This window comes from Suricata suricatta, chromosome 10, assembly GCF_006229205.1.
Source record: "Suricata suricatta isolate VVHF042 chromosome 10, meerkat_22Aug2017_6uvM2_HiC, whole genome shotgun sequence".
Taxonomy (NCBI): Eukaryota; Metazoa; Chordata; class Mammalia; order Carnivora; family Herpestidae; genus Suricata; species Suricata suricatta.
In genome coordinates, this window is record NC_043709.1 from 15,707,896 (window position 1) to 15,733,118 (window position 25,223).

Genomic DNA, 25,223 nt, shown 5'->3' on the forward strand with positions numbered 1-25,223 from the left:
GCAGGGCTCAAACTCACGAACGTGAGATCTGACCTGAGCCGAAGCCGGAGGCTTAACCAACTGAGCCACCCAGGCGCCCCGTGCTTTGTCAAAAATTAATTGACCATCCATTTGTGGGCTTAGTTCTGGGTTCTCTATTCTATTCCATTGGTCTATGTGTCTGTTTTTGTGCCAATACCATACTGTCTTGATGGTGACAGCTTTGTAGTAGAGGCTAAAGTCTTTTTTTTTTTAATTTTTTTTTATGTTCTTTATTTATTTTGAGAGACAAGAGAGACAGTGGGAACAGGGGAAGGTCAGAGAGCGAGGGAGATACAGAATCTGAGACAGGCTCCAGGCTCTGAGCTAGCTGTCAGCACAGAGCCCGATGCAGGGCTCAAACCCACGAACGTGAGATCATGACCTGAGGCACCCTGAGACTAAAGTCTTAATCTTAGCTTTACTGACTTAAATGATATGTATATCATCCTGTTTTTTTTGCCAAAGACATCCTGTTATGTTTTTGGTTGTGGGATTTGCTCAACCTCACTATAAGTGTGTTACATGACTTGTAATTTGTTAATCAAAAACAAAGTCATAATTATTGCCAAAAATCAACCCATACAAAATGAGATAGGTTTGTCACTTTCTTAATCTTGGGGACTGATGCAAAAACAAATGAGACAGTTCTCTGTATACTTTAAATGATTAAAACTCTTATCATAAAAAATTAGTCATTATAAAAAATTTTTATTTTTATAATGTCATCACTTCCAATGATCAAAACATCTTATCACTAAGAATTAGTCTCTGTAAACAATTCCTGTTTTCTGAGGTCATGTTATTGCTTGATCAATAAAAAGAGACACCAAAGCAGACAGCAGAGATGCCTGCCTGGTGACCAAGAAAGAAACATGTGGCTCTCTCATCACTGTCTTGTGCTGACACTGTCCATCCTTCCAGGGACCGCTGGACCTGCTGGAGCTGGACTCTGGCACTTATGGACATGCAAAAATAATCATAACACTTTTATCAAAAGGTGGAATCTATTTCTCCACCTCCTGAAGTCTTTTATTTTAATAACCAAAGAGAACATAAAGACCCTCAAGTGGTCATTTTATTAAACAAATACAAATTTGATATGTGTATGGTAAAAGATATCAGCATTGAACAAAAAGGTTTGTAAACAATAGTTCTATGACTGGGAAGACATCTTGGTTTTATTGATTTTGGTGACATCTTCCCAATCATGTCTAATCTTTAGTCTCTTCTTCCGCAAGCATGGCAGGAATAGTATGGCTTTATATATCAGGACAACAATAAGAAGGAAAACAATGATCATAAAAGTTGGAGGTATGTACCATACAAATAGGTTTACATCTACCCATTTATTCCAGGCAAAAATCAATGCATGTATTGTGCCCAGCAGAAGGCAAATAATTCCCAGCTTGCTCGGGATATAGTGAAACTCTCTCTACATCAGAGAGTCGCTCACAGATGAATAGATGTCACAGCAAACAGAGCCACTATTTTGACTGCCAGAGACACAAAAATTTCCATTCTCCAAACGTACTCAATCCAGGCATCTTCTTTATTTTGTTGGACCTGTTGCTGTGCCCAGTTTAGCAACTTGTGTCTGGAGAATCGCCTCATGGGATAGAATAAACTATAGACTGCATGCAGTACAGCAAAAAAGAAACTGAGAAGCCCAACTTGTTTCCTTGCTAACATCCATCTATACAGCCAATGTGGGAATTTCTTTTTTTTTTTTAATTTTTTAAATTTATTTTTGAGAAACAGAGAGAGACAGCTCAAGCAGAGGAGGGTCAGAGAGAGGGAGATACAGAATCCGAAGCAGGCTCCGGGCTCTGAGCTGTCAGCACAGAGCCCAATGCGGGGCTTGAACCCACGAACCATGAGATCACTTAACAGACTGAGCCACCCAGGAGGCCCCAATGTGGGAATTTCTTATATTTGGCTCCATGATGATGCTGTACAATGCCTGCCATCACACCTGGTAAATAGACCAGTGTCCAGAGGGTGATGGAAACCATTGGCAAGACTGTGGATGATCAGGATTGGAATTTTATAAAAACGCTGTTGATAAAAAGTTCCAAAAGGGTGAATTATTTTCCTCAGAAGCATGTAAAAAAAAGTCAGAGATGATATGACAGCAGCAATTTTAATTGGCAAGCGCCACTTAGGAAAGAGTTCCTGTTTGTGCTGAAGCTCCATGGGGCAATCAAGTCATCGAAATGGGTTGTTTGGTGCATGTGCAAAGGCACAGGTCTTTTCAGCATGCTGGTCTTGCCTGAATCCTTATTCAAAAGTCATCTTCTAGATTTCCCCTAGGCTTCATTGTCCAAGGTTCTTGCGACTTGCTTTATCCAATAGAACACAACAGAAGTTCTGAGTGTAGGCCTTGAGAAGCTCTGTGTATTTCCATGCCTGCTCTGGAGGCCACTGCTAAAACCTGCTAACCATCTGAGCAAGCCTGGCTATGCTGAGGGAGGATGAGAAATCACATGGAGCACAGAGGGGCAAACCAGCAGAGTCCAGCCTATATCCGCCAAGCCTGACCTGATTATTGGAGCTTCCCAACAGAGCCCACACCAAATCACTGTCCAACCTAAATTTTGGGGGTGATATCCAGGCCACAAAAGCTGAGGCAGTGAGTTTCTAGATTTTTACCAATGGCTCATCTCAATAAATGAATTAAAGCCTCCCCCAAAGACAAGTCATCATGAAATTTCAGATCATTATGGGATAAGGAGAAAACTCTAAAGGAAAAATCAATCAAATTAAAAAGAAACAGAAATAAGAATGACTTTGAAATTCTTAATAGTAACAATAGATGCTAGAAGAACTAGAGAAATGCTTCTGAAGAGGGAAAAAATATTTCCAACCTAGATGCTTTCTATCTAAACAAGATGTATTAGTTCTCTGTTGCTGCCATAACAAATCATCACAAATTTAGCAACTTAATGCTGCACAAATTCATTACCTCACAGTTTTGGAGGTCAGAAATATGGAAGTCTTGACTAGTTACTCAAGCTTGGGTCTTGCAAGGCTGAAATCACAATATTGGCCAGGTTGCCTTCCTTTCTGAAGGCTCTAGATTGAGAATTATCTTCCAGTCTCATTCAGATTGCTGACAGAATTAAGTTCCTATCAGTTTTAGGAGAGAAATCTCCATATATTCACTGTCGGTTGACCAGAGGGGTCATTGTCAGCTTCAAGAGGCTACCAGGATTCCTTGGTTCCTGGCTTCCTTCCTTGGTCTTCAGAGCCAGTCATAATTCACAAGTCCTCACTTCAGATCTCTTTAGTGTCACCTCTGCTTCACCTCCCTTCTCAGCCAGAGAGAGTTCTCTGATTTTATGGACTCATGTGGTTATATGATGCCCATCTGGGTAGTCTAAAATATCTTTCCCATCTCAAGGTACATAATCTTCATCACACTTGCAAATTCCCATTTGCCATGTAATGTAACATATTCCTAGATTCTGGAGATTAGGATGTGGACATTTTGGGGGAGATTATGATTCTGCTTAGCAAGCTGTGAAGTGTAAGCTTAGACATTGTCTCAAAATGTAGCTTCCCATCTTTTGCCTCTCTGAAAGCTATTGAAGGATGACCTCCACAAATAAGGCAGCAAAACAAACAAACAAACAAACAAACAAAAAACCCCAAGGAAACAAGATGGCAGCAATGGAAGCCTCAGGACAAGGCTTCTGTGGCAGGCCCAAGTAAGAAATGTATGAAAAGCCTCACCGAAGAGGGTGGTGGAAAGGTTCTAAGCTAAGTAATTAAAAATAAGTGGGTCTGTAAGCCTAAAAGCAAAGAGAGCTATACATAAGAACTGTACTCTAGCTAGTAAAGTTGAGCCCCATACGGGTCCAGTTAAACTGAAACCACCATACATGTATACTGGAATTGAACAGTTAAGTAAGTGGATGACGGATGCCAGGATCCAGGTTTCTCACTGTTGGAGTGGGAGATTACAGATAGGTGAGGGCCTCGAGTGATCCATGTAGTACTGGATTAGGTTGGAGGTATAAGTTAGAACTCATCTTAAGCTTTGTAAGCATACAGGTTGTTACATATAGAAACATTTACAGATATATATCTACACACCAGTTGGTATGCACACATATATGTCCTTGTTCTGTTGGCTGAGAGGGTCTATAAGCAATGACACACTGGTGGCTGGTGGCAGTGAGTACACCTTAGGACCAGAACTTTGTTTCTAATGCCATTCTTCAAAAATAGGAACTGGGGTTCCCTGGAGAAAAGGTTTACTCTAAGACGGTGGCAAGAAAGGTGCAAGATGATAATGGAACATGTTATAGTATCAGAAAATAAGAGAGTGTTAGAAGACAAACAAAACCCACAATGATAAGTAATAAAGGCAAGTCAAAGGTGCACAGGAGAACTGAAAGTTCATCCACAGGTGTTTGGAACCACAAAATAATTAAGGAAGTAAAAGTAGTATTGAACTGTAACCCTAACTATAAAAAAATATCCATGCATCAATATTGATATAAATAAATGACTGAATAAATAAGTAAATGGAGGAAAAGAGACAAATCTCCTAGGTATAAGAATTCTAAATAATTTAAGTAGATACTCTATCCTCAAAGTGATAGAGCATAACCTTCTACTCCTTAAGTGTGGGCTGCACATAGTGACTTTCCTCCAAAGAGTATAAGACTGAAAAGGGAAAGAAAATCCTAACTTTACTGTAGAGAAAGCTGCCAAGCCAGGTTGATGAAGGTAAAATTCAACATTGATAAGTTGTATTGACAGTACATAAGTTATATGAGCTGTGATGAAAATAGCACTTAGTTTCTGTGGTCTTCCTTGCCCAAAACCCAGAGACCCAAATAATGAGAAAAACATCAAACAAATCCCTATTGAGGGAATTCTATAAACATCTGATCAATACTCGGTAAAACCATCAGAAACCAGGAAATCATCATAGCCAAGAGGAGAGGAATCGAAGGAGACATGACAAGTAAACATAATATGGTGTCCTGGAGGGGGTGCTGGCACTGGAAATAAAAACATTAGATAAGAACTAAAGGAATCTGAATTAAGTGTGGACTTTAGTTAAGAAAATATTAATATTAGCTCACGAGTTGTCAAAAAATATATCCTACTGATGTAAGATATTAATTAATAGGGGAAACTGGGTGTGAGATATATGGAAACTTTCTATAATATCTTCACAATAATTTTGTAAATTTAAAACTTCTAAGTGAAAAAAATTGATTGAAAAAGAATAGGTTAGAACATATTGTGACGTATTGCAGTAGTAAGCAATATTATTATTTAATGAGATTTTTGTTCTTGTTAACTATAAATGTACAGGTAGATACACCCTAGGTCTTGAGGTAAAATTATTGTCTCATTGAATGAAAGGATTGCTCTTGGTGCTAGTCTTTCTTAAAGTTGTTTATTTTAAGTGGTTTCATGAGAAGCTTCATTTGTTCAGTCAACAATCTCTCAGTGACTAATCACCGCATGCAGAGACCTGTGCTTTCTACTGCGAGAAAGGCCACGGATGAAGGAGACGCAAGGTCTCATCTGTTAGACACGGAAGCGGAAAAACAAACATGGGATCATACAAAAGGCTGTGAAAGGAAGGCTAGCCAGAGCTTTACAAAAATGCCATGAAAGCACAGAGGAAAAAGGAGCAGGAGCTGCCTGAAGAGAGTCAGGGAAGGCTAAATCGGAGCTGGCATTTTAGTTAGACTTTAAACAAAAGGCCAGAATCCCTAATGCTTCCCCAGCACTTCCTATGCTGCCAGAATCTTTGCCAGAATTTCCAGGGTCGTCTTATTTTATCCTCACACCTCCTCCTGGCTAGGGGCTAGTTCTTCCATTTTACAGAAGAACAAACTGAGGCTTTCAGAGAGTGACGGAATTGCCCAGGAAGCCCAGCTGTGACTTGGGGGCTGAGTTCTGCACCTTGGAGCTGCTTGCCCCACCTGCACCAGCTCCCCCCTCACCTCCCTTTTGTTCTGCCCTCCTCGATTTCCCTCCAACTGCAGAGCCTGGTTTAGGATTTCCGTTCCCTTAAAATAGCATCTTTGTTGTTGCCTTTGCCACCACCACCCCTCATCCCTCTCCCCTCTGAAACACTTCTACATAACCTTCACAGCCCAGCTCAACTGCTCCCTCCTTTGTGTAGCGATCCTTCATTCCTGTGTCTTCCAGCAGAATCCACTGCTCCCTGGACTCCATAAAGCTTTTGTTGAAAAGCCTATCGCCTCTACCTCTACCCCAGCCATCCCACCAAATCGGGATCTTTCTCTTTATATTTCTGCTTCCCAGTAGAGTGTCTGGCACTCTGGAGTCACCCAATAATTAAGAGGAGAAAGAGGAAAGAACTCAGGGTTTCCATGGGTAAATAGGAGAGACAGGCATTCCAAGCCGAGGAGAACAACACAAAGGAAAAAGGAGAAGTGAGGACTGCAGTGGTCTGGAGGGGATGGGGTATCGTGTGCCCAGATGCCAGTGAATCATGCCAGCCTGTGGCCAGATTGTGCAGAGCAGGGATGCTTTGCCAGGAAGCCAGGGCTTTATTTTGTAGAGAATTGTGCCCGTGGAGGGCTTTCAGAGTTGAGGGGCAAGATTTGAATTGAGTGACACATTCTATTTAAATCTGTTTTCTCACCTTTGAAGAGGTTGGAGGACAATACACCAGATACTTTCCCTGGTTTTACTGTTGAGAAGGCAAAGCTCAGATGGGTTTAGGAACACCGTTGAGAAATGGCAGATCCTGGATTGGAACTCTGGTTTGGCTGATTCCGAAGCTCATATTTCCCACTGCATAATCCTGCCTCCTTAAAACACCTTCCTCAGGGTCCCTTCTCTTCTTCTTGAACCCTTCTCTTCCCCTGACCTACTTCTCTCTGTCCTTTCCCTCCTCTTTCCCTGGACCGAAGTGACAACTGGCTGGGGAGCAGGGGACTTGAGCTCGAGCAGGAGGAACCAATGTGATGGTTTTATTTTACACCCTCCATCGAGGAAAGGGACGGTTCCCAGCCAGAGAGGGCCAGTAGGGCACCAGCCATGTACCACATCCCTGATTACTGCAGATGTCCTTGACTTCGGGGAATCTTTCTGATTTTTCAAAGGAGACCTTCCCTCTAGCTAATGAGTAACAGGAAATATGAAGTTACCCATTTCAGCTGCTTGGGCATCTGCTGGTTTGAAACCTCTTTTTAAAGGTACTTCTTGTCACTTTCTTTCTAAACCTCTTTTCTTCCAAGTCTATCAAACTAACCGACAACACAGAAGGAGTTATGAACTGAAAAACAAAAAAAGAAGCTCTTCCTTTCTTGATAATGGCATTATGATTCTGACCCAAGCTTCTCTGAAGTTTTCAAGCAACCTATGTTCTTTGTGTGCTTGTGATTAAAATATGATGTACCTTAAAAGCCATTCCAGCCTCTTGTGATGTGGTCATAAAAATTATTTCAGCATTAAATACCTCATTCCCATCATGTCAGCTTTGAGACCGCTGCTAGATGAATCACTGAAGAAATGAAACACTTAGCAAAATATTTTTCTTTCTGATTGCAGGGCTGAGGCTTATTCGATTAAAGGATAAAGGTAAATTGATCAAATATGTGGACATTTGGAGTTTATTTTTATCGCCGCTGAGCAAATTTTGAAATGCAGCACTCTGATTAGATTTCCCTCTCCCTGGTTCCCCTCTCAAGAGGGAGAGAAAGGGCTGCTGGCCTGGCCGTGTGGGGGAGTGACTGGCCGCCGTCCATTTCCAGCTTCTCCTGGAGCTTCTCTGGTCCAGGGGGCTCATGCCAGCATCAGGGACGTGCCCTCCAATGGGGCACCAGCAATTCCATTCCAAACTGGCTTGGAAGATTTCACAGACTTAATAAAAAGATACTTGACTTTGCAGATTCAACCTGCACAGCCCATTTCCTCTTAACATGCTTCCTTTCAGCTTGGGGTCCCTGCGGTCTGTCCATCTTTTCCACCTCTGCTTCTTGTGCTGTCCTTTCACCTGGGTGGCTGAGGTTTCAGGAAAAAGAGAAGGGGGGAGAAAAACCCGGAGGGAATATGGGGGCAGAATAGGCACCACTGGTTTTAATTTCAGCTGTGTTCATCAACCTACCCTCCCCCTGCCCCCTATTAGCAGGCTTCAAGAGGTTTCTGCAGCCAGGAGAATGGCCAGATGTCTCCCTGTACTGAAATCCCAATATTCATTAAACTTTATTGTTTTGAAATCTTACAACAAGAATACATTGTAAAAGTGGGTAGATATATTCTTTGTGCCCAGAATGCACCGAGGCCTTACATTCCTTACCTTGACCTTCTACAACAACCTGTGAGGTGAGAGTTATTCTTAGAGATACAGGGTCACTGAGGTTCAGCAAGGTTAGGTAACTGGCTCAGGTAGTAGAACTTGGATTTGACCCATGCATTTTGACTCTGAGCCCTGGGTATGTAATAATCACTGCCTTAAATGGCTGCCCACATACGATGAATATAATATTTTGTTGATAAATTTCAGATGATACATGCATGTGGAATGTGGGAAGTTTAAGTGTGCATTCCCCAGCTCCACCAATTCCTACCATCTGGCACATTCCAGCTTGGATGGCCAGGACCCAGTTCTCTCTTCTCCAGCCTTGCTTTACAATGATCCTCTGACGGTATCCAGATGTTACAAGGAGGCAAGCTATCTGGGGGCAGGTGGCCTCTGTGAAGGGACATCCTCGGAGTTAGGCTGGTCCACACCCATGGAAGGTGAAGCCAGAGGTGTGTGCGTGCGTATGTGTGTTGAGTTTCTCTCACAATCCAAGCCTGGGAAATCTCTGAGCAGCCAGGCTATGTAGTGCTTCTAGAGGAAAATGACCTTCACAAGACCTTCCCCCCGACATAAATCATGGATGGTCCCAATGGCCAGCTGACCTCTTAGGTTGTGCAAGTCTCTGGGGTGGAAAACAGGGAAGCTCAGATATAATGTCATGGTAAAAAGCATGGGCCTTGAGGTCAGTTCACTTGTGTGTGAATCTGACTCTGTCCCTTTTTAATTGTATGGTCTTGGTCAGCGTTCCTACTCTCGGAGTCCCAGTTTGCTAATCTATAAAATGGGATCAGTGATGCCTATGCTTCAAGAGTATTTGGAGATGGGATAGCTATGTGTAAAGCCTGCAGGGCCTAACTCAGAGCAGGTGAGTAGTAAGGCTGTAAGCAGGTGCAAGTGTGGGATGTGGGACAGGCTTGGCATGGTCAACTTTTTAAGCCATGGGACTGGGGATTTCTTCTAGTTCCCCTTACTCCAGAGGCGACAGGGTGTTCTGCCTACAGAAGGCAAGCCTGCAACACTTGCTGACTTGTACTTGTGACCAGAACTAAGCCCGAAGGGGTCTGAGACTAGCTCTGGGAAGCTAAGATTCGGGACAACCAGGAAAACACTACTAAATGTCCTGAAAACATCTATTAGCAGAGCTGATAAACACAGTCAGAGAAAATTCCTTGTTGGCTTCAACAAGGTACAGGGGAGGATAGACTTTCTGAGGACTCTCTTTTGCAAATGGTTTACAAACAGAAGACTGGGTGGATGGATGCATGCAGGGGGGCCGTGGGCAGGAATGCCAGGCTGATGACTGAAGAGGCCAAACCATTTATAAAAATAGCAATATTTCTTGCACAATCAGCTTCTGAAAATGCATCAGCAAGCAGGAGGTGGCTTCATAGCCAGAGACACACCAGAAGCTGCTTGTCTCATTAAATGACCCAGTCCTACCCAGGCCAACATGAGCAAAGACGCTTGTGGCCTGCCTCCGAGTCAGGCATGAGAGGCAGTCCCAAGTGAATGAAACCACCCCCCCAGTCCCCCTATCAAAAGAGGGCAGTGGCCAGGAGCCAGAACGTATTATTAGACTGGAATTTTTCAGTCTCTAAATTTAACCAGCTGGAGTTCTTTATAAAGTGCCATCCTATTCAAACTTTTGTATTGAAGAATTTGCCATTTAGTGGGATTTGATTATGGGTAGAACACCATGTCCTTGTCTTGGCTCCTTCTGTACAGTATACCCACCCTCCCCAGCGGGGCCATCTATGGTGCAAGTCAGCTCCTGGACATGGGACAGGCTCACTTGCAGAGCAAGCGTCTCCAGACTTGACCCCTCTTTGAGGTGACACTGCTCATGTCCTTGCAACTCTTAGCAGGCCAAGAGAGGAGAAAGTGCCAGGAATGGGAGAGAGAAGGAGAAAATATCAGAATGAATTAGGATGTGACCACACATGGCGGCTGGTTTCAAGTCCACACACCTCCTTCTCTCTGCGAGAGGATAGATGCTTGCTGACACCCACGTTAGCCAAGAACTCAAGTCACAAACACATCCATGCCTGACTTCACTTTAGTATTAAAATTCTTTCTGGGGTGCCTGGGTGGCTCAGTCAGTTAAGCATCTGACTTTGGCTCAGGTCATGATCTGGCAGTCCATGGGTTCAAGCCCCACATCAGGCTCTGTGCTGACAGCTAGCTTAGAGCCTGGAGCCTGCTTCATATTCTGTGTCTCCCTCTCTCTCTGCCCCTCCCCTGCTTGCACACACACACACTCTCTCTCTCTCAAAAATAAATAAACATTAAAAACATTTTTTAAAAAAGAAAAGAAAGTTCTTTCTTCTTCTTCTCTTCAGTAAACAGATAAAGATGGGATCTGCTTTGATGGGATCCAAAGTCGAAACTGTATTGGTGAAAAACAACCTAATACAACATAGTACAATCCTATTTTAGGCACATGCAATATACCCCCCCCCACACATATTTCAAAACTCTAGAAGGATCTATATCAAAGTATTAACAATAGGCACCCCTCCATGGAAGAATTCAACATGTTTTAAGTGCATGTTCTTTTTTATTTTTCTATTTTTACTAAAATACTTTTTGGAAGTGAACATGAACTGCTCTTGTAATTAGAAAATGTTTTTTAAATTTATAAACTTGAAAAGCCGATGCATGATTGAATTATTTATTTCTCCAAAATGTGCGAAGGGCAGGGGTGATTGAGGCCGAGGGTGAAGGTTAAGGCAATATATTCAATAACTGAGGGAAATGAAAAATCTTCTGGGAATGGTTTCTTCTAACTGTTCAGTGTGCTGACCCAATGTTTGACAAAGTCACACTCGGTAGTTACTGCCGTGCAACATTTTTTGTTCTGATGTATAAACAGAGTTTGACATAGCCTTCCACTTATATCGCTTGTGAAGGATCTTTTAAAAAAAATTGATTGCGTGCTATTCATTATTTTTTGCCAAGTGATCAAAGCCATAAGATCAACCTTAGGTAAATTGTGCTTAGCATTTGGTACATGTTGCATGGATGAGTGGATGCATGAATGAAGAAACCAAGACAATAAAGGACATAGTCTTTGCCTGAAGGAATTCACTGCTTAGCTGAAGTCACAGAATCAAGTTCACGAAACAGCAGAAGGAGGGAATAAGGAGAGTTTCAGAAGGACAGGTGGAGAAAGAGGTAGTATTTACCAAATGCTGTCTAAGTGCACATGGCACTAAATACTTCCTACAGGGGACCCAATTTCATCTCTCAACCATGCTATGGGAGAGGTCTCATCTTCTTCATTGACAACTGAAGAAAACAGACAGAGATGAATTAGTTCCTAAAGATGCCACAGCCAAACCAGGAAAGAAACTTACTGTCTCTGGGTCCCAAATCATTGTTGGATCAGCTCTAACCCAACGCTCCCTCTACACATGGTCTCCTGTAAGTGAAGAAATGGCAGTGAAGGTATGTGGCATCCAGCCAGACCTGAGAGGAGAGAGCCTCAGGAGGGGGGAGGGAGCCTGCAAGGGTGTGCCTGGCCCTTGGAGTCTATCCATCTAGCTTCCCTGTGCCTTCTTGGTCCTCATCCCAAACTATTGCTCCAACTCATGCCATGCCTCACACCTGCACCTGTGTCAGGACTCATCAGCACCCAATCCTCTGTTTGTAGCTTCCTCTGGGGGCCCAGGAGTCCTCATGTATCCGACACCCTGCTCTGTTTCTCCCACATTCTTCTTTGGCTGCTTCTTGCTCCACAATTCAGCAGCTCCCTCCTATTATGCTTCCTTGGAGGGCTAAATGAAATAACTGACACAAAGCACTGAGCACAGTGTTCAGGACATGACAACCTTTCAATCAGTCAGTGTGAGGGCTTGTGATCGGAGGACATGATGTCATGCAATAGTTAGGGACTGAATCGCTGGCATCACCTGCACTGGCATCCAAATATTTGATCTATCACTTGACTCGCCTCTCCCTCCATTTTATGAGTAGCCTTTGACTGTGGGCAAGTCACCAAGCCTGAGCCTCAATTTCCTTATCTGGAAAATAGGGATAATGGGAACACTTGTCTTAGAGAGTGGTTGGGAAATTAAATGAGAAATACATGGGAAGCACTTAGCACAATGCCAGTCACAGAGTAAAGGATGGATAAATAAGTATCATCATTAATGACTTTCATAATTGTAGAATTGCCATGGTTATAGAAATTCCATCTGGAAATTTGCTGTGACTCAGCAAAGACACCTCCATCATAGGCTTACCTGGCATGACAAGCAGTAGCTAGACTTGTAGAAATCAAGACCAAAGACATCAAGTGGATTCAGCACATTGGAACAGAGAGGTAGACAGATAGAGTGGGTATCACAGTCTGTGGAGCAAGATACACAGTCCGACATTGAAGGATTTGCAGTAGGCATGTTATAGAAGGAAAATAATGCTTCATTTCATTCAACCTTTTGTTCATTCAGCAAACATATATTACCAGTTATTTGGAATCCAAAGATAAGTAAGACAGTTCTTGCAGCTTTCCATCTAACTAGGGACATGTTTTCCTAATGAGATCACCTAATACCATGTAAAAGGAGCTACATTGCAGCAGTTGGGAAAGGAAAAAGGGGCATCTGAAACAGAAAGGCTAAAACATACATTTGAAATGTTCTGATTTTAAAAACTTGATAAACACAATCCCGGGAACTTCTATGACTTGTAATGCTCTGTGCCACATGGTCTTGTCTGCAGAATCATTACAAGTTTCCAGCTAATTGCAGGATATGTTCCGAGCTTTAAGGAGAGTCCACCAACAGTATCTCCTGTTGAGTGGATCCTCGGCTCCCCAGACAGCGCCGTCCCTTACTGTCTATCGAATGCTCTGTGTGCATCATGGCTTCATCTTTCTCTCTTCTCCCTGTTCTTTTTGGTCCTCAGTAAATATTTACAGATCATTAGATGGTGGCTCCTGGAAGGGATAACACATGGCAGGGAAGCTCAGCAGCAGGATCTGGATCACTAGCTTTTTTCTACTCCTCACAGGCTTTGAAAGTAACAGCTCCCCATTCTCTCTCAACGTAGCTGCCATCATGGTCCTGGGCTCTGGGATGATAGCTTTTACACGATTGATGTGCTAAGTTCAAGTGTGAGGACCACCACACTGAGCTGGGGATCCTGGGCCATACTGCCTCAGCTTTCAGGTTGGGGCTTTCTGTGGAGAGGAGAGCCCACACCTTCCAGTGCGCTGGGTGTGCTGAATTACGTAGTCTCAGTTTTGTCCATGCCTGGCTTCTTGTAAGATTGTCGTTGTCAAATTTGGGGTAAGAGAGGCATAACAGAAGATGATGGGGAGCCAAGAAACAAAGCAAGTCCAGCCTTGAATGTGGTTCAGGTCCCAAAGGCCAAGGTCAACAGCGAGAGGCAAAAGCGGAGGTCAGAGAAAGATGCTGTGGAATCAATCAGGGTTGGTGACCCTCCCAGACTCCCACCTCTGTTCCTCCTCTGCTGGAAGTAAGGCTGCCTCCTCCTTCAGATAGTGGGCCTCTGAGCCTCGTTCAACAACACACCGATGGGGGTGGAGTGGGGAGGAGAGCAGGAACCTAAGGACTGCAGGGCACAGGGTCTTGGAGCAGGAAGTCACCCCACAGGGCTCCCAGGGGGCCAGAAGCCCATCTCCAGTCAGGACCTAACCCTTACTTAACTTCCCTCCCCTGCCCTATCCTGCTTCTTCCCTCCTTCCCAGAGCTCTCCCTCAATTAGTCATTGTCACAAGAATCCCCACCTTCCACTGCACTGCTGGGGGACACTGACTGGGGCAGGCACCAAACAGCTGAGCACCAAATCCAGGGTCAAAGTGGAAGATACATTTTTAGGAAAATAATTTAATTGCCAGGTAACACGTGTGTCATGGAGCAAGAACTATCCAGGGAGGCATTTGGCGGTGGCGCCTCCCTGACATCTACCGACCACAGCACCAAGAACCATGCTTCTTAGGCATGTGCTCAAAGGACCAATGGGGGGACGCACTCAGTTGATAAAATGTTTACATTGGATTGAACAAAAAGAAACAAATGAGAAGGCAGTTATTGTTGGATCTCCAAAGGAAAACAAACTGCTATGTGCATTTTGGTGTTTTTCTTTCAAGATTTTTATTGCAGACAATTGTAATTACACTGTGTATATAATTTAGTGGTTTGATTTTTCACTGAATATTAAATGTAACCATTTTTACTCCATTATTAAAATGTCTTAGCTTCGTATTCCAGTAGCTGCATACTATTCTATCACTTGTGCACGTAATAATTTACTTACAGATTGCCTTGTTGGCCAGTTACAGAGAGCATGGACTGTACTTTGGATTATACCTTTAGGATAGATTCCCACAAGTGAAATAATTAGGTCGAAAACATGCATATTTAGTGGCGCCTGGGTGGCTCAGTCGGTTAAGCATCCGACTTTAGCTCATGGTTCATGGGTTCGAGCCCTGAATCGGGTTCTGCACTGACAATTCAGAGCCTGAAGCCTATTTCAGACTCTGTGTCTCCCTCTCTCTCTGCCCCTCCCTTACTTGTGCTCTCTCTCTCTCAAAAGTAAATAAACATTAAATTTTTTTTTCAAAAACAGCATGCATATTTCAAGACTTGTAAACCATATTTATTTTCCTAAGCGTTCATATACTTGCCATTTCACCAATAATGTACATATTTATCACACCCTACTACTCACCCTAAGGGTGACTTAAAATTGATTTTCTCATGTCCTGTCAAAAGTAAGCTTTTAATATCATTTTAATTTGCATTTCATTATTTGATTATAATTTTGGGCATTTCTCCACGTTATGTTTACTGTATGTTTAGTTATATAGTTCTCTCTCTTTTTTCAATTTTTTTAATGTTTATTTATTTCTGAGAGGTAGAGACAGAGCACCAGTGGGAAGGGGTAGAGAGAGAAGGAGACACAGAATCTGAAGAGACTCTAGGCTCTGAGCTGTATGCATAGAGCCCAGTGTGGGGCTTGAACTCATGACCCTGAGGTCAAGAGTCAGATGCTTAACTGAGTAAACCCCCCAGATGCCCTTATATGTCCCTTTTTGTCAGAGTTAATATGGTGCCTTTGGCCACCTAGCTTCTAGGTTCTCACATTCATCTTAAGGGTCTATAAACTCTTCATACTGCAAAGGTAATGACACTTTTGTCATATGTGTCCCAAATATTTGCTCCCATTTCTCTTGCTCTTAGTTTTGTAGTATTTTCTTTAAATATGCAAGCATGGCGGTGCCTGGGTGGCTCAGTCAGTTAAGCATGTACTCATGGTTCATGAGATCGAGTCCTGCATCGGGCTTTGTGCTGACAGTGCAGAGGCTGCTTGGGATTCTCTCTCTCCTTCTCTCTCTGCCCCTACCCCACTTGTGCTCTCTCTCTCCTCTCTCTCTCAAAAATAAACTTTTAATAAATAAATAAGTAAATAAATAGGCAAGCATATTATATTTTTGTTCATTCAAATCTATTCAAGTTTTCCTTTGTGATTTATTGCTATTATTTTTGAACTAGTAACTTAGTCACAAAAACCATTATGGCTTTTAAAAGACTGTAAACACTAAAATGTTAACAGATGTTAATTTTCTCAGAATTAAGGGATGTTTGATTTTTCTTTCTTTTCTCTCTTTTTCTTATGTTTTCTAAGTGTTCTGTAATGAATTAACTTTCTGGAGCAAGGGAAGATTTTAATGTATTTCCTAAATATGTTTTAACATTAAGTTTATTTTAGGGAGAGATGAATCTTTTGAATCCTCCAAGGATTTGTCATTGGCAATGTTTAAATGAGTAATTGCTATATGACAAACCAGCCTAAAACCCAGGGGCTTAAAACAACAGTTTATGACTCCTGTGTCTGCACGTCATCTGTGGGGAGGGGGCTGTTAGCTGGCCTCTCAAGTGTGTCTGCAGGTAGACAGGCTGTGGGTGGAACAGGGTTTGCCTGGGGCTGTCAGCTGGAGCAGAGCAGCCACACAGGTCTCTCAACCCCTTCTCCCCAGAAGTTAACCCACCGGTTAGCTCAGGCAGGTTCTTCATCTGACAACGATAGAAGCTCAGAGGGCAACTTTAAATTTTTTTCAATTAAAAAGTGATTTTTTAGTGTTTATTTTTGACAGAAAGAGAAAGAAACTAAGCAAGAGTGGTGAAGGGGCAGAGAGAGAGGGAGACACGGAATCTGAAGCAGGATCTGAGCTGTCAGCCCAGAGCCCAACGCAGGGCTTGAACCCATGAACCATGAGATCATGACAGAGTCGAAGTTTGAAGCTCAACCGACTGAGCCACCCAGGGATCCCTCAAGAGGACAAGTTTAAACACAAGACCCCATGAGAGCTAGGCACACCCCTATTTCTCTCTTATTCTTCTAACCAAAGCAAGCTATATGGATAGGGAAATTTACCCTACTTTTTAATTTTTAGTTAACATACAGTGCAATGTAAGTTTCAAAAGTGGAATTCAGGGATTCATCACTTACATACAATACCCACTAGTCATCACAGCAAGTGCCCTCTTTAATACCCATCCCCACATAGCCCATCCCCCCTCCCTCCATCAATCCTCAGTTTGTTCTCTATCATTAAGTCACTTGTGGTTTGTTTCTCTCTCTTCTCTTCTTCCCTCTGACCCCGCCTTCCCCTGTGTTCATCTGTTTCATTCTTAAATTTGGGGAAGAACTCCAAAGTCATGAAGGAAGAATAGAATTGGGTCGATAATACAATGAGTCTACTACAGGCAAGAACAGGTTTTCTCCTCACTTCTATTGACAAAGAGATGCAATTTATATCTGGTTTGGCTAAAAAAAATTGTGAGGTTTATTTTTTATTAGAAAAGGTCCAGTACAGATTGATGTAAGATCCTCCCCTAAGTATTTCACAAAGGACAACACCCAGTTGCAGACCAGTCAATTAAAGAAATAAAATAAGAAAGCAATCTGTGGTTCAGACATCAGGCTCCAGGGAACTTGGAGAAGGTGTGAGATGTGAAATGGAAGAGCAGGCTGGTGGGTGGGGGTCACCTCAAAACGCCCTGTTAATGGATGAGCAGCCACTGGGGCATCTTGGCACAGAAACAAATGGGTCCCGGGAGAGGCTTTCTTTTGTGGCTTCAGACCATGAACAGCCGTCAAGAGCTGTGGGCTCTGATCACAGCAAGAAAATAGGGACAGGCAGGTGCAGTAACAAAGGCAATTCCCACAAGAGGCTCATTTGCACGTAGATGTCTAAGATAGCAGGTGCGCACGGACAAAGGGAGCTACGTAGGAAGCTCTGGGCTGGGCCCCTCAGCCTGCCTCCATCACCAGTGGCCTAGTTTGGGCCAGGTTTCACCGAGACATTGCCTCTCTCATTCCCATGGGGACCCGTGACTAGTAGAACCTCATAAGAGCGGCAAACAAGGCAATGTTAACACTCCTGTATGTTCACAGAGCATGGTGTAGTTGGTAAAGGCCTTTCAGACCCTCCATTTCAGGTAAACCTCACAATAAACCTCAAATACTGAGTTCTGTTTATTCCCTTTTATGATGAAGGACGTGAAAGCTCAGGAAGGCTATTGTTCAACTAGTGTAAGCCAGACAGAGAAAACAGCATGGATCACGGGAGTTTCAACTCTTTTCAAGTCCTTTCTGGGGCAACAAAGAAGCAATGTGGTTGCAGTCCAAGAATCATAGTCAAGCAAATGTAAATTCCTTGAGGTCTGTGTCACAGTGGACTTCAGGGACGTGAAGAAGGATGACACCAGAGCCCAGGAGACCCCTGAGCTCTTGACTCTGCTCTTTCGAAGGGAGCAGGTGGGGCCCACGCCCAGGGTGAAGGGTTGAGAGGAACAAACTGACCTGATTTCAAGGCCTGGCCATTCTCTTCTCTCTTCTTCAAAGCACCTGCTCAGAGCTGGGGTCAAAGGTCTAATCGTATTTCTTGCTGATCCTTTGAGAACACTAATGGGCTACTTGAAGAGCTCTCTTGCTAAAAGCCCTAGTGCTTTTAGCAAGGGGAGCTTTTAAAGAAGAGCAGTCTGTTAAGTGGGCACTCTGGAATTCTCCATTTATACAAAAAGTGTGTTTGATACTCAAGAGGGTATTTGTCATTTGGGGGAAAGGTTAAGTCAATTATTTTGTCTGGAGATGAAAAAGATGGAGAGTCAGCTTAATAACAGGCCTCAGGTCTACAAGGGGTTGTTCTGGGGAAGATGGTGACCACCTGTCTGTCCTCTCCACAGCAGAAGAATCGGGCTTTTGTTGAAGAAAGCAGATCTGAGTGAGGATGATGGAAAGACCACTGGACCGTGGCACCGACTCCTCTCACTTCTGCAGATTCTCAGTGGGATCTCCCTCCCTGATGGCAGCTCATGAAGAATGGAAGCTGTGGCTGATGACCCTTAGAGGCTTTTCTTTGGTTTCATGACTGAGATTTGATGCTGGGAGACGACATTTGGAGAGGAAAAGCTAAGGGGTGCCAACACCCACTTGCAGGTCCTGATTGCTGCATACTTGTCTAGTATAAGAGATGTAGTTTCCCTGTACCTCAATTTCCTCATCTGTGTGCTTCGATCAACAATACCCATGCTGCTCTCTTATCAGAGTCATGAGATGGGCTGAGATAACGCAGGTGAGCATGTAGAGCAGACCACAGGGCACTGAGCAAATGGAAGACATTATGTTTCCTGGAATAAATGTTTATTATTTTTCAAGTCAAGTGTGCACTAAAATTTTTCTTCCTGCTTTGGATAAAGTTGCCAGATAGCTTTGGATCCAACCTTGAAGCGATGTGCCATTATTTTCTCTTACCTCTAAGCTTCCTGAGCATGCTCCTCCTTGGGCAGATCCTGCTCTGCTCCAGCTACTGGCTGTTCACAGAACTGTGCCTTTGAGGATGAATGGGGCTTATAGAGCATCTTCTAAGCCATTGTCTAGTCCACATCGGTTTACCTTTTATGGGCGATGGTTCTGCTTCTCCTTGAATGACTCTGATGAGGGGGAAACTCACTCTTCCCTTTTTAAAGCAATTCCACTTTTCTTTTTTTTTCTCTCCATAATATTTTATTGTCAAATTGTTTTCCATACAACACCCAGTGCTCTTCCCCTTAAGTGCCCTCCACCATTGCAATTCCACTTTTCAAAACTTCAGATAGTTAGTGATCCCTTTCTCCTTATATGAAGGCCAAACCGATTTCCTTGGAGCAGAAGGAACAGGGATGGGTAGATGCAGGTAAGATGGATGAGGTGAGCCGCTAAGGCAAGGAGTCATGGAAGGTGGCGGTTACCTAGACATGCCCTCCCAGAGCAGCTGGCAGCTCCTCCCCATTTATAGATGACTGCCCTGTAGGGATGTGGGCCCAGACTTCCCAGATCCAGGGCTGTGCTCGGAGCTGGGGTAGCTTAACTCCGTGGAGTTTCCAGTGTCACCCTTGAAAGGAGGCTGTACTTTATTTTGTTAAATACCAAAATCAGAAATTGAAATCGAATTATTAAAAAAATTTAATAACCTTTGACTACTCAGAAAGAAGAGTAACAGGTACTCAGCTTCCTCTGTGGAGTGCCTCTCTTTCACCCCAAATGCAGACCTTAGGATGGCAGTCCCAGTTACTCTCCCAAAGGATGGTATTTTCTTTTTCTTTTTTTTTTTAATTTTTTTAAAATGTTTTATTTTATTTTTGATACAGAGAGAGACAGAGCATGAGAGAAGGAGGGGCAGAGAGAGAAGGAGACACAGAACCAGAAGCAGGCTCCAGGCTCTGAGCTAGCTGTCAGCACAGAGCCCGACGTGGGGCTTGAACCCACGAACATGAGATCTGACCTGAGCCGAAGTCGGAGGCTTAACCGACTGAGCCACCCAGGAGCCCCAAGGATGGTATTTTCAAATCCCTTCAATATTTATTTATTTATTTATTTATTTATTTATTTATTTATAAAGCATGAGCCAGGGAGGGGCAGAGAGAAAAGGAGAGAGAGAACTCCAAGCAGGCTCCGCACTGTCAGCACAGAGCTGGATGTGGGACTCAGACTCATGAAATCGAGAGTCAGACCCTTAACCAACCAAACCAGTTAGCTGCAGCATCAACTCTTTAGTTTTAAAAGACAATAGAACTCTTCATTTTTTATGCAAAATTTCAAGGTTCCCAAGTTAACTTTATTTCAAATATTTTACAAAGACTGTATTAGCCAAACAAAACGTTCTCTGGGAGGTGGATGTGGACCACAGACCACCAATTTGCAATCTTAGATGCCCTGGGTCCACCACTTCAGCCTTGGTTTTACTCTTGAGGACCAAATGGAAACAGTCCATTCTCTGCTCTATAAGATGAGCCTTCTGAGATTCTAAGACATCTGTGTATCTTCTCTGGTATTTTCATCACCAGGGTAAAAATCATTAGCAATGTTTTATTTCCTTCATTATCAAAACTTTTAGCTTTGTCACCAGGTCCTCAGGATCCTAGGACCCTTCAAGGTAGACTGTTAAAAGAAAGGCACTCATCTGCTCACATCCATGTTTGCAAGGCACAGCTCTCCTATTTATGAAAGAGGTCCCTTGCTAAGGACCAGATTCAAATCATATGATTGAGATATTTTATTAGCCTTAAACTACCCATTCTCAATATATTCTTTGGAGGGGAGGGAGTCTCTAGACATATACCTTCAGGGTTTACTTTGCTTACTGATACCATTGATAATACAGCAGCAACATAAGTTGAGAAACTGACTTTTTTTAAAATGATAATTCCAGGCCTAGGGCTGAATGAGAACTTATGCACCACCTCCTTAGCCCAGAGGTGGCAAATCAGTTTCATGTGAAGGACCAACTCACATGGGAAAGAGTCTAGAGAAAGAAGATCAAGAAAAGGCAAGAGGGAAAGGGACACATGAATGTCACCTACTTGCTATTCCTGATATTTTACAGGTAAGGAGACTGAGGCCAAGAGCAATAATTTGATGATTAAACTGAAGCCAAACTCAGGCTGGGACTCATATCTCCTGACTCCTCAGATCTCTGTCTCCTGGTGTGAGATTTCCAGACTATGTTTCATGGAGCCATCTGTGTGCTCTCTGGAGAGGTATCTCAGGGGTCTCCAGAAGAGTGCGGGCTGGTCCAGATGGGTTCCTATACTATCTTTTGCATTTCAGCCAGCACAGAGCTCCACCTCCTCTTCTTTGGAGTTTTTGTTTAAGTATTAGTTTGAAAAAATGGCCCATTGGTTAAATAAACATTGGAGAATCAGTGCATTTTACTATGTTATTTTCTATACTTTGTATTGATTAATGGGCTCATTAATCAATTAATTCAATTGTATTTTATTCAGCAATTACTATTTGGAAATCACTGTGCCAGGCCTGTTGAAAGGTAAAGACAGGAGTCTCTTCTCAAAGAGTATACAATTTGCTAGGAAGCCAGACATCTGAATAACCACTTATTCTAAAATAATATGTAATTGCATTGAGGGAACATAGAAGAAGGAGTTATAACTTGGCTGCTGAGAATCAAGGAATGTTTCATGGAGGAGGCAGCCTTTGAACTTAGCCTTGAAGGACTGAGCATCTTTCCAAGGAATCTTGGGATTACAGGCTTGAAATGGAAGAACACTTAGAGATTTTGACAACCGAACTTCCAACTTGAAAGAGAAGCACACTGAGGTCCTGAGAGGATAAATGACTTGACTATAATGTTTAGGGTCTTCTGGTTCAGAGCCCATTGGAATGGCACTGCAGTATGGAACCACTGTATGAAGAAAGAAAAATACAAAGATGATAATGTGGATGGTGAGAGTAAGTGATGGCATCACTGCACTGGAGTTTAAGCCCCTGAAGACTCACTGTAGTGACTCTCAAGGCAGTATTTCCTGATGCCTGGCACATTCCCTGGATGAATTTGCACTCATAAAACGTGAATTCAATGAACCCATCAGTATTCTGAATTGATTTGGTAACTTAAAACCACCACCACTATCATGTTGGCCAATAAATCTTATCTTGTTAACAGAAATTCTTATACAGCAAAGTTTTATAAATAAAATGGTTGGAAATCAGAATAAAGACTATGGTACACATTTTTTGTTGACTGGCCTTTTTAAGACAGTTTTCCAACCACTATCTTTCCTGTTGTTTTCATCTATAGAAGTGGCAAAAGGGTAATAGTTCCTTTATCAGCCACTAGGACAACATGACCTAGTTCTGGTAAATGACATATGAAGGAAAGTCGGCTAGAAGTTTCAGCTTGAACTATAAAGTCTAGCCCTTTGATTTTTCCTCTGCTGGTGTGATGTTATAAATCCTGGAGCAGCAGTAACCATCTTGTGACCATGAGGCAACGGACACAAGATGAAATGAAAAGGACTAAGGTTGTAGAGGAAAAATGTAAGAATTGTTTGATGCTTTTAAGTCTTCTTTAAACAGCAGTCTAGAATCTATCCACCTTTTGGTCAATTTCACTGTGTAAAAAAAAATGATATCCCATTTGTTTAGGCCACTGTATTTATAGGCTGGACTAGTTGCTATAAAAACGGCACCCCAAATCTCAGTGTCTTAACACAATAATTGTTGATAATCTCAAACAAAGCCCAGCAAGGCTTTTCTTAAGTGGGTGTTGTACCAGGAGATTTTTCCTCACTTGGTAATTCAGGGAATCAGAACCTTTCTCGCTCAGGATGCTTCCATCTTGAGCTTGTGACCTCTAGGATCACCGCTGAAGGAGATGAGATGTGGGCAGGGCTTTCTTAACCTCCTTGGCCAGGAAGTGATACATTTTGTTTCAGTTCATAGTCTGATGGCTTGTCAGTAGAAATACGGCTCCACCTTGATGCAGGACAACTGAGAAATGAAGTCCCTGCCTAGAAAGCTGCTTCCCAATTCTGTGCTAGGGAAGAGGAACCCAAAGCTTTAATGGTAATTAGCTCCCCCTGCCATACTAACTCTTAGTAGATTTTCTGTTACTTGCACTCAAAGGCATTCTTGATGTAACAGCAGAGTACAGTGTTTATTGCATGCACTCAGACAATGTTTATGGTGCCCAAACTTCATTCGGGGCACTAGACCTGGAATCAAATGGCCTTTATAACAAATGGATGTCACTTTTCTTACTCTTTTATTAGGGAGGTAAGAGTTATACAGGAACCAGTCATTTATAATTATCAGCAATATTTTGAGAAGTTCATGGCATCTTGTTTGGGATCAGTAACAATATGAACATTGAATTCAAAGGAAGGAGAATCTCAATATGAATAGTTCTCCAGGGAAGGTTTCTGGGGCAGAGCCCACTGGAAAAAGAAGGGTAACACCTTGTACTTTCCATGAGACTCTGCTTCTTTAAAACAAATGCATTCATCCCATATAATTATTTATCCAATAAAACACTATTATTCATTCCATGAGCAAGCATAGTATGGGGGGCAGTACTAAGATTATAGATACTAAATGAGTAAGATATAATCCCTGCTCTTGAAATACTCCAAGTGCATAATGAGAGACATAAACCAAGAGATCTTCTCCTTGCCAAAACCATGGGAGCTTAGAGGAAAGAGCAAGGGGGGTGGAAGGGAAAGACATCAAAAAGGATGGAACTTGGTAGGCTGGCCCTTGGAGGAAGTTTAGGAAATTTTCAGTGATGGAAGAAGTGAAGGAATTTTGGGCAAAGCAAATGGCATGACCAAAGGCACAGAGGTGTGCAGATTCATGGCAAACTCAGGGAATAGTGAGCAATTGACATTGAATGTATGGGGGTGGGGAGGGATGGTGGGAGATTGTATCTGAAAAGCAGGATGAGCCATATGATGAAAGACCTTGAATTTATTCAAGCTTTAAGTTTCAGCTACAAATTAGAAAACATATGATTAGGGCTTTTGGGTAACTGGCATAAGAGGACTTGAGCAAGGCAACCTCAGAGTTGGTTCAGCAGCTCAGTGAAGGTAACCAACACATTCACATCATTTTGGGGTTTTTTTTGTTTTGTTTTATTTTTGTTTCTTTGCTCAGAATATCAGTGACATTTCCTAGAGTGACCAACTGTCCCAGTTATCCTGGCAGTGAGGGGTTTCCCTAGATTTACAACTTTCAGTGCTAAAAGAAGGAAAAATCTCAGGCAAACTGAGTTGTTAAGAATCTTAATACCTGCTTTGTCAGTCACAAGTTGGCTGCCAAAGTCTCAAACATCATACAGAAAATGGGCCATCTTTTCACATACTTCTCTCTTATCAAGAAGAAAATAGTCTTTCCCTAAAGCCCAAGTGAGCTTTCCCTTCTATCCCATTAACATGTTCTGCACCCACTGGCTTTCTCTCCTGGGCCCCCTGAGTCTACCTGGCGCCAGGTGGGCGTCAGACCGGGCAGAAAGCCCTCATTCTCTGTAGTTAGACAGCTTTGTAATGATGACTGCTAGAGGATGTGTTGATTAGCCAAATTGGCCTCAGCAGAATGAGCAGTAATGTAAACTTCAGAGAAAGGACGTGAGGTCAACAATGTAATTCAAGGATTTGCTTCCCACTCCCAAGAATAGTCTTGCATTACTGTATGCGTGGTTTACATGTGAAATAAGCTAATCTCCCAAAGACCTCTGATACTGGAAAATTAACCCAGTGGGAAATCTAGTTTGGGGTGGTGCATTCTGCCTTTGAGCCATGGACAAGGCTATGAGGGAACTATTTGGTGAATGGTGGCTTTGATGGCACTGCAGTACGAAAAGAGTGGCTGAGGTAAGAATTTGCATGTATTATGTCTGTGTCACAGTCCCCTGTTACTTGCCCTATAGGTCTTAGCTCATAAAGCAATTAGACATTCCTAAATGTGATTTCTAAGTTCATATCCACCTACCCATACAGTGTAAGGGTGATGCTTAGTTTGCTTACCACTGTATTTCCTGAGGCTAGCAAAGTACTTGGTACATAGTATGTGCTCAATAAATATTTGTTGAATT

At 42.8% G+C, this 25,223-nt stretch overlaps 1 pseudogene; it reads right to left on the reverse strand.

Annotated features, from left to right (window-relative positions):
* Window positions 1–1,174: 1,174 nt before the first annotated feature.
* Window positions 1,175–8,730, reverse strand: LOC115305077 (annotated as a pseudogene).
* Window positions 8,731–25,223: the final 16,493 nt, after the last annotated feature.